Raw genomic sequence first — 11,256 nt, 5'->3', positions numbered from 1 at the left:
CCATAACATACTTAGGTGGTCACCATCCCTAAAAAAAACATTTCAATTTTATAATTATAACGTGTGACCTTAACTTTCCTCCCTAGAATCCACTCTCTCGGTATGGAAACACTTCTCACTCTCTTACGCGGGAAGAATGAATCTCCTTGAAATGACCGAGTTCCCCAAGCTACTATACATGCTTAAAATGTTACCCATTTACCTTAGACCTAAGGATGAAAAGCGAATAAAGTACTTATATAGGAAATTCATATGGAATGGGAGATACCCTAGAATAGCTTGGCACATACTGCAATAGCCCAAACTAAACGGGGGTTTAAATTTCCCAGATATTAAACTGTACAATATTGTGGCCCTGATGAGAGTGGTGCGGGATTGGCTACACTCCTCATCGCGATATACCTCAGTGACCTTGGATCAATCCTTCACACTGCACATAGCACTGCCAAATTTACTACATACCTCACATGGGAACCTTCCCCAAACGGTGAAGGATAACCCACTCCTCATGACAACGTGGAGAGCATGGTGTAAGTCAAGGAGTCTGTGTAAACTGCACTCCTCATACTCAACACATTTAACACTGGTGTCGAATCCCTCCTTTCAGAATGGGTCTTCGCACCCGATCTTTATTCGTTGGCAAACACATGGCATTACTAACATAGACAAACTCATAAATGTGCAAACTAAATCGATCAAACCAATCCATGAGCTGCAAAGAGAATACCCAAATATAGCGTTCCATTTTTTCCCTTATCTGCAGGCAAAGAGCTATATTACTAAGGTAATCTCTTCTATGCCGGATACTGAGTGGAGCCCGTATTTGAAGAAATGGTACTTGAGCCCTAGTGAAGGGAAGAAACAAATTTTGGTTAATTATAAATTCCTACACGTACCTTTGGATTATGCTACATCCAAAGTCTCTATGACTAAGTGAAAGACTGAGGTGCCATAGGCCACCCCATCTGTGATACTTCGGGCACTGGAACTCTCCCACAAGCATCTGCCCGTAGCGCGTTATGTAGAGATGGTCTTACAAATTTGCCATAGATCCTATCTATCTCCGAGAAGAGAATTTAAAATGGGTATTTACGACTCCACTTTCTGTTTTAAGTACAGAGCCCTGGATGCGGGACTATATCACTACCTGTGGGATTGACCAAGGATTAGAGAGTTTTGGGACAAAATCATCAATTTCACTAATACACATTTGACTACCTTTGACCCACCGACCCCCTTTGGGCTTTGTTTGGTTACTTGGACACAAATAGGAATGTACCCAGGGTGCCGGAAACATTTTGTGGCGGCGGGCACCAAGGCGATCTTACAAGTCTGGCTAAAACCTACAATCCCCACTTTCAAATTATTCTTGGAAAGAACTTTCATACATTATTTTGAACCAAAAGGTGTGCTTTTAAACTAATGGTGGTCTGCGGAAGACATGGTTATGGAGGGGATCTGTGGATGACGCACTGTTATGGGGGGGGAGATCTGTGGTTGACACGGTTATGTGGGGTTATCTGTGGATGACACATATATAGCATCTTATGCTATGTGTCAACCACAGATCCCCCCCCCCCCCCAATAACAGTGTCCCTGTGTAAATAGTGAATGACCCCCAATATAGGGGGTGGGGCCCAGCAACTGGTGTTGGAATGGCAGCGGGGCCCGATGCAGTCACTGTATTCGATTACACCAGGCGCCGCTCACTTTAGTATTCATACGTAACGTGTAGGCATGGAAGCTTTGTTAAACTATAGAAATCCTCTGCAGCAGTAGCGAAATCACTACTCACAAACTCCCATAGCAGGCAGGCCGGCAGGCAGCGTAACATCACTCACTACGTCACGCGCCTGCTCCATCTGCTTCATTCATAAGGTGGGAGGAGCAGGCGCGTGACGTAGTGAGTGATGTTACGCTGTCGCCCGACCTGCCTGCTACTGTTGCAGAGGACTTCTATAGTTTAACAAAGCTCCCATGCCTACACGTTACATATGAATACTACAGTGAGCGGGGCCCAGTGTAATAGAATACAGTGACTGCATATCAGTTGCCGCCCCCCAGCCCCTCCTCCCTCCCCGCTGATACATCGCCGGCCACGCTGTGCAGCATCGCGGACTGCGACGTATCAGTGTTAAATGGCAGCATTCGCCCCATAAGACACACTGCCATTTTCCCCCCACTTTTGCGTCTTATAGGGCGAAAAAAACGGTAATTGTCATACCTTGGACGCATGTTATTTTACAATACATAGTAACATAGTATATTAGGCCGAAAAAAGACATTTGTCCATCCAGTTCAGCCTGTTATCCTGCAAGTTGATCCAGAAGACAAAAAAAAATAAAAAATGGGACGTAGAAGCCAATTTTATATCAAGACACGGAGGCTCCTATTGCTATTACCTTTTCTTTACTGAACCACCACAGCAGCAAAGAAAAAATGAAGTACAAACAGTAACCATGGCAATAACTCCTCCCCCACAGTCTCTGTATATAAGGACCCTTCCAACTGGGACCTTCCTTTTCTTTGCTGCTGCCACCTCAGCTAAATACCTATATATATATATATATATATATATATATATATATATATATATATACATACATACATACATACATACACATACATACACACACATATACTGCTCAAAAAAAAAGGGAACACTTAAACAACACAATGTAACTCCAAGTCAATCACACTTCTGTGAAATCAAACTGTCCACTTAGGAAGCAACACTGAGTGACAATCAATCAATGCCAGACTGCCGGAAAAGGGCCATTTGAAACAGACATTTCTGACAACGAGACGTACGGGGTCTTTCCCGTGTCTGGGATGTGTGAACTGTAAACTGATGCACAAAGGGTCGGTGTTCACGCACCCAGACACGGGAGAAACATTTAACACGAGATATTACCTTACATGTAATTCATCATGGGTGATATACGTGTTATGGTGCCCGTGCAAAATGCTCTATGTGGGTGAAACCACATGTGATATGAAAACTAGGCTAAATAATCACAGACAATCCATCAGAAATAAAAGAAAAGATCTGCCGGTATCTAAGCATTTTTGTGAAAAAAAACATAGGGAAAATGATCTGAGATTTATGATCCTGGATCATGTGAAACCGTTAGACAGAGGAGGAGATAGGTTGACTATTTAAAAAAAAACGGAGCTCAGATGGATTTTTCGTCTGGACACCTTGAGACCCAAAGGGTTAAACGTCGAGTTCAGGGTAACAGGGGGAATGGTTAGTTAGCATCCTTTTGCAGAGCCCGGGTTTCTTTGTGTATCCAATTTGCTGTATAGGGTGGAAGTAATAGAATGTTACGTAGAGATGATATCATGTGATTTGGAATCAGGCGCTTTACCTAAGCGGGGAGGGTTACTGTAACTAAAAGGAAGCAATTGAGTCAGAAAGATGACGGATATTGTCATTGCCCAAAAGTTTGCCCCAATAGAAAATGGCGGAAGGAATCAGTGACGTGACGCCGGTGACTGGGTTCGCGGGCGTACGGGCACGTGATGTGCGTGATGCGCGCTGGACCGCAGTAAACCGGACGTCATGACGCATGGTCTCCGCCAGCTAGTGACGTAAAAAGGGTTATGTACCACCTAACAGGAGGGGCAAGAGACAGACACATGCGCAGTGACCAAGAGTAGACGCGGAGGAACGGCGTGCTTTTATAGAGGCTTAGGCCTCTCACACTTGCGTTGTTGGGATCCGGCATGCACTTCCGTTGCCGGAGGTGCCCGCCGGATCCTGAAAAACGCAAGTGTACTGAAAGCATTTGAAGACGGAACCGTCTTCCAAATGCTTTCAGTGTTACTATGGCAGCCAGGACGCTATTAAAGTCCTGGCTGCCATAGTAGTAGCGGGGAGCAGGGGAGCGGTATACTTACAGTCCGTGCGGCTCCCGGGGCGCTCCAGAATGACGTCAGAGCGCCCCATGCGCATGGATGACGTGATCCATGCGACACGTCATCCATGAGCGTGGGGAGCCCTGACGTCACTCTGAAGCGCCCGGGGAGCCGCACGGACGGTAAGTATGCTGCTCCCCCGCTCCCCGCTACACTTTACCATGGCTGTCAGGACTTTAGCGTCCCGGCAGCCATGGTAACCACTCTGAAAAAGCTAAATGTCGGCTCCGGCAATGCGCCGAAACGACGTTTAGCTTAAGGCCGGATCCGGATCAATGCCTTCCAATGGGCATTAATTCCGGATCCGGCCTTGCGGCAAGTGTTCCGGATTTTTGGCCGGAGCAAAAAGCGCAGCATGCTGCGGTATTTTCTCCGGCCAACAAACGTTCCGTTCCGGAACTGAAGACATCCTGATGCATCCTGAACGGATTTCTCTCCATTCAGAATGCATTAGGATAATCCTGATCAGGATTCTTCCGGCATAGAGCCCAGACGACGGAACTCTATGCCGGAGGACAATAACGCAGGTGTGAAAGAGCCCTAACACGCCATCTCCTTCTACTCCACAAAACCTCCAGCAAGGTAATATAGGTTTTTTAGAGCACTAAGCACTTTACTTTATGCACTTTAATGTATCATTGATGAATTATCACAAGCGATATTGGGACCATTAACACGTGGTATGGATGACAGTGGACACATTGTTGTTGATGTGAACAAGTATTGTTAAGTAATGAATGTAACATGTCTATAAAGGGGGAGTGCACTTCATTTGCATTGGTTGATGAATTAATTGGTAACAACCTGATGATGATGATGATTATGTTTCACCTGACTTGAGAAAGGTTCTGTGAGAGAACCGAAACGTTGTCAATATTTGATATATGTGTGAATAAAGAGCACATTTTATTTTTCAAGGAGTGCTGCGGATCTTTTTTCTTGTCTTCCGTCCTGAATCGAGGGACCACCGCCTGCACCCTGCGACACTGCTGAAGGGAGTGCTGCCAGATTTTCCTTAACCACTTCCCATCTGGGCCCTTTGCCCCCTTCCTGACCAGGCCAAATTTTGCAAAACTGACATATCTCACTTTATGTGGTAATAACTTTGGAACGCCTTTATTTATCCAAGTCATTCAGAGATTGCTTTCTCGTGACACATTGTACTTCATGATAGTCATAAATTTGAGTCAAAATATTTCACCTTTATTTATGAAAAAATCCCAAATTTACCCAAAAATTTGAAAAATTCGCAATTTTCTAAATTTCAATTTCTCTGCTTTTAAAACAGAAAGTGATACCTCATAAAATATTTATAATTTAACATTCCCCATATGTCTACTTTATGTTGGCATCATTTTGGAAATGTCATTTTATTTTTTTAGGACGTTAGAAGGCTTAGAAGTTTAGAAGGAATTCTTCAAATTTTTAAGAAAATTGCCAAAACCCACTTTATAAGGACCAGTTCAGGTCTGAAGTCACTTTGTGGGGCCTACATAGTGGATACCCCCATAAATGACCCCATTGTAGAAACTACACCCCTCAAGGTATTCAAAACCGATTTTACAAACTTTGTTAACCCTTTAGGCGTTCCACAAGAATTAAAGGAAAATGGAGATCAAATTTTTAAATTTCACTTTTTTGGCAGATTTTCCATTTTAATCAATTTTTTTCTTTAACACATCGATGGTTAACAGCCAAACAAAACTCAATATTTATTACCCAGATTCTGCGGTTTACAGAAACACCCCACATGTGGTCATAAACTGCTGTATGGGCACACGGCAGGGCGCAGAAGAAAAGGAACTCCACATGGTTTTTAGATGCCATGTCCCATTTGAAGCCCCCTGATGCACCCTTACAGTAGAAACTCCCAAGAAGTGACCCCATTTTGGAAACTAGGGGATAAGGTGCCAGTTTTATTAGTACTATTTTTGGGTACATATGATTTTTTGATCATTCATTATAACACTTTATGGGGCAAGGTGACCAAAAAATTGGTTGTTTTAGCACAGTTTCTATTTATTTATTTTTACGGTGTTCACCTGAGGGGTTCAGTCAAGTGACATTTTTATAGAGCAGATTGTTACGGATGTGGCGATACCTAATATGTATACTTTTTCTCATTTATTAAAGTTTTACACAATAATAGCATTTTTGAAACCAAAAAAATGATGTTTTAGTGTCTCCATGTTCTAAGAGCTATAGTTTTTTTATTTTTTAAGAGATTTTCTTATGTAGGGACTCATTTTTTGCGGGATGAGGTGACGGTTTTATTGGTACTATTTTGTGGGACATACGCATTTTTGATCACTTGGTGTTGCACCTTTTGTGATGCAAGGTGACAAAAATTGCTTGTTTTGACACCGTTTTTTTTTTTTGTTTTTTTTACGGTGTTCACCCGAGGGGTTAGGTCATGTGATACTTTTATAGAGCTGGTTTTTACGGACGCGGCGATACCTAATATGTCTATTTTATTTTATTTTTTCTATTTTTAATTTTTATTCCTTACTTGGGAACTTTTTTTTTTTTACATGTGAAACTTTATTTTATTTTTTCAACCCTTTATTTTTTTTATTTTTTTTTTACACTTTTCGTCCCCCATAAGGTCATACAAGACCTCTGGGGGACATTTACTTCACTTTTTCTTTTCACTGTTGATTTCTCCTGTAACTGGGGCTGACATAGTAGCCCCAGTTACAGAAGAAATGCACCCCTATAGAGGCTGTACAGCAGCAATCCTGCGCTGTACAGCCTCACAGCAGGGCTGATCGAGGTCTCTGAGAGACCTCACACAGCTCCTGCACACTCCGGTCACGGCGGTCACATGACCGCCGGGCCGGAACAGGAAGCGCTGTGCGCTTCCTTCTCTGCAGACACAGCGCTCGGTGAGCGCTGTGTCTGCAGCGATCGTGAAGGCAGGGACACCTGGGAACTGTCCCTGCCTTGTCTTAGGGTTGCCCTGCTGTCACTGACAGCGGGCAACCCGATCAGCAGCTGCACGATTAGCGTGCAGCTGCTATTTCTGACAGGACGTTCTAAAACGTGCTGTCAGAAATAGACGTCCACCCATAGGACGTTTATAGTCTATGGGCGGACGTGAGGCGGTTAAGTATGTGTAATATATATATATATATATATATATATATATATACATACATATACACACACACACATATACATACATACATACATACACACACACACATATACATACACTGCTCAAAAAAAAGGGAACACTTAAACAACACAATGTAACTCCAAGTCAATCACACTTCTGTGAAATCAAACTGTCCACTTAGGAAGCAACACTGAGTGACAATCAATTTCACATGCTGTTGTGCAAATGGGATACACAACAGGTGGAAATTATAGGCAATTAGCAAGTCACCCCCAATAATGGAGTGGTTCTGCAGGTGGTGACCACAGACCACTTCTCAGTTCCTATGCTTCCTGGCTGATGTTTTGGTCACTTTTGAATGCTGGCAGTGCTTTCACTCTAGTGGTAGCATGAGACGGAGTATACAACCCACACAAGTGGCTCAGGTAGTGCAGCTTATCCAGGATGGCACATCAATGAGAGCTGTGGCAAGAAGGTTTGCCGTGTCTGTCAGCGTAGTGTCCAGAGCATGGAGGCGCTACCAGGAGACAGGCCAGTACATCAGGAGACGTGGAAGAGGCCGTAGGAGGGCAACAACCCAGCAGCAGGACCGCTACCTCCACCTCCACCTGTGCAAGGAGGAACAGGAGGAGCACTGCCAGAGCCCTGCAAAATGACCTCCAGCAGGCCACAAATGTGCATGTGTCTGCTCAAACGGTCAGAAACAGACTCCATGAGGGTGATATGAGGGCCCGACGTCCACAGGTGGGGGTTCTGCTTACAGCCCAACAGCGTGCAGGACGGTTGGCATTTGCCAGAGAACACCAAGATTGGCAAATTTGCCACTGGCGCCCTGTGCTCTTCACAGATGAAAGCAGGTTCACACTGAGCACATGTGACAGTATGGAGACGCCGTGGAGAACGTTCTGCTGCTTGCAACATCCTCCAGCATGACCGGTTTGGCATTGGGTCAGTAATGGTGTGGGGTGGCATTTCTTTGGAGGGCCGCACAGCCCTCCATGTGCTCGCCAGAGGTAGCCTGACTGCCATTAGGTACCGAGATGAGATCCTCAGACCCCTTGTGAGACCATATGCTGGTGCGGTTGGCCCTGGGTTCCTCCTAATGCAAGACAATGCTATACCTCATGTGGCTGGAGTGTGTCAGCAGTTCCTGCAAGACGAAGGCATTGATGCTATGGCCTGGCCCGCCCGTTCCCCAGACCTGAATCCAATTGAGCACATCTGGGACATCATGTCTCGCTCTATCCACCAACGTCACGTTGCACCACAGACTGTCCAGGAGACCGTCCGCCACCTCATCAGGAGCATGCACAGGCGTTGTAGGGAGGTCATACAGGCACGTGGAGGCCACACACACACACTACTGAGCCTCATTTTGACTTGTTTTAAGGACATTACAAAGTTGGATCAGCCTGTAGTGTGTTTTTCCACTTTAATTTCGAGTGCGACTCCAAATCCAGACCTCCATGGGTTGAAAAATTTGATTTCCATTTTTTTATTTTTGTGTGATTTTGTTGTCAGCACATTCAACTATGTAAAGAACAAAGTATTCCAGAAGAATATTTAATTAACTCAGATCTAGGATGTGTTATTTTTGTGTTTCCTTTATTTTTTTGAGCAGTATATATATATATATATATATATATATATATATATATACACACACACACATACATACACACATATATACACACATACATATATACACACACACACACTGTATAACCTTTTCATCCCATTTGATTGGTCTATTCTCTTCCTTACCATTTATATCCTTAGTATTATTATTATACATTATTGCTTTTTCCCTATGTGCTCAACTAGATTTTAGGTATTTGATTTTATTCAGTGCCTCATTGTCTGGCTCTATTTACCTCAGCTGCCTCACTTGCTGGAGGCATATTTCTAATTTACGGTCTTTTGCCTTATCCTCCGGTCCCTGTTTCTTCTTTGAATCTCTCCCGCTTTTTTGCCCCCTCTCTTCCCCTCCCCCCATTTTCCCCCCGCTCCGCTCACACCACATAAAGACAACCTCCATCTTGCGCTGGTCTTCTTCAGCGCTGAAATCTCGCGAGATTTTATTTCCATCTTTCTGCTTCGGTTTTTCCTCACTATGCCGGGTGCCCGAGATCTCGCCGGGTTTGTAGACGAGATCTCGACTCCATTTTAGACTCTTCATAGTCAGTTTTTCTTCACCTGCGGTCACAGCGAGCAGCGACTACCCCCATTAGGTCCACGTTGGCTCTGTTTTTGTAGGTTCCCCCCTTTTTCCAGCTGTTTTCTCCCTGTTCTGGTTTGGGATGACTTACTTCTCCAGAAATTAATAGATGCCATGTCCATCCAGCCCACAGATAGTTATCCTCCCCCTGCATTAGTCATGCAGGATAATCCCTCCAGGGGCCATGATTCATCCCCTCCTATAAGAAGTGCTATACCTTCTTCAGCAGAAGCTCAGGCCTTGGCTCTATAACAATCTATTTCTAATGCTATTATGACGGCTATGGGATCAATGTCCTCCGTCATCACCCACTCCATCTCACAAGTATTGATAACCCAGCCGCCTTCGGCTATCCGAGGGTTAAACCCTCCCCTATTACCATCCACATCTGCCTCCAGAAATCAAGTGAATGATGGTTTTGTTCCATCCCATGATAGCGTGCCTAGTTCGCGCAAACTAGCCTGTCCGCGCCAGGCAGAAAAAGCACAGAGTTTGAAATCTGCTCGGACGCAACCAGAGTCTGACCCTGACTCTGATAGAGAGTCCGAGGAGGAGGCACAATTTGAGTCCCTGCACGACTCAGATGAGGATCTGGAAGACATCATTGTGGATCCTACAACAAAAGCGGACCCCCCTTTGGGATTGCCGGCTACTGGCTCAAATTCTGACCCGACCCTGGCGTCATCTGCATCCCTTATGGACCCGGCGGGTAAACCCTGGTTCGATCCGGACACATTACACCATCCTCGATCCTCTGAGTGGCTCCCTGCTACTCATGTAGCACATTATCTGGAGGCTATGATCCGTAAGCCCCTAAGTAAGGAAGCCCGAAATAAATTCCGAGCAGAGTGCCCTCGGCCATTAATTCCGAATAAAGTCTGCGAGACCCCTGTGGTCGATCCCAAAAAGGTGCAATTCCTGCCCAAAACAGGTTTTAATCCTCGTAGGTTTAGATTCAGCCCTGTGGGCCTGTCAGGATAAACTCCTTGACATAATGGGTCCATTGGCAAAAATCTTTGACCTGGCGGAGTCCGCCAAAGCGGATAACATGTCGACTCTGAGGAACTCAGAGGATGGATTCAACGGGCCATCTGTATCGCGTGGAACGTAAATACGTCCCTAGCTATTGAAAAGGCGTAAAGCTATACTAATGAAAATTTAGCCCAAACTGGCCAATCTGGCGTTGACCGAAACGGGCAAAGACGCCCAAGGTATCCTATTCGTGGATTCTCTCTTTCTAAGAGTTGGAAAAATTTGTGGGGGCCTTTACTGCCTTAGACAAGGCTCAATCCTCTATGCGCAGTGTGTTCCAGGGTCATTTTTCCGCCAGGGCCGGCAGTTCAAGGGGCCGTCTGTCCGGCCATCTTTTCGGACCCGAGGTACAGGTCGAGGCTCCTTCACACACAGTACAACGCTGCAAGACCAAAGACACCAGCCTTTCTTTTTCCCTTCCCGAAGCGGCGCGATTCAGAGGTTTCAGATGGAATCTGGGTTCCAGACGACCATATGCTAAGTCCTCAACCTCTTCGGAATTCTTCAGTTGTTTACGTAGGGGGCAGACTCAGTCTCTTTTTTCATGTGTGGTCAAACATCACCTCCGACTCTTGGGTGCTAGCCACAGTCTGGGTTTCCATATAGACCTTACAGACACCCCCCTAAACATGCCCCCTCCGCACCCGATGATACTGTCCGAGACAACACGTTCTCTTATAGACACAGAACTTGCGGCACTGTACCAGAAGGGAGCAGTAGAACGGACCTCCCATTCCTACATGGGGGTTATCAGCAACATTTTCTTGGTACAAAAGAAAGGGGGTCAGATGCATCCGGTGATCAATCTCAAAGCCCTGAATTCTTATGTTCGTTACCTCTATTTCAAAATGCAAGGTATCCATCTCCTCCGAGACATGCTTCTTCCAGGAGACTGAATGGTAAAACTGGATCTCAAGGATGCATACCCGACGGTCCCAGTAGCACCCGCCTCCAGAGATCTACTCCA

Source organism: Bufo bufo, chromosome 1 (assembly GCF_905171765.1).
Source record: "Bufo bufo chromosome 1, aBufBuf1.1, whole genome shotgun sequence".
NCBI lineage: Eukaryota > Metazoa > Chordata > Amphibia > Anura > Bufonidae > Bufo > Bufo bufo.
Note: the sequence above shows the minus strand (reverse complement) of the source record.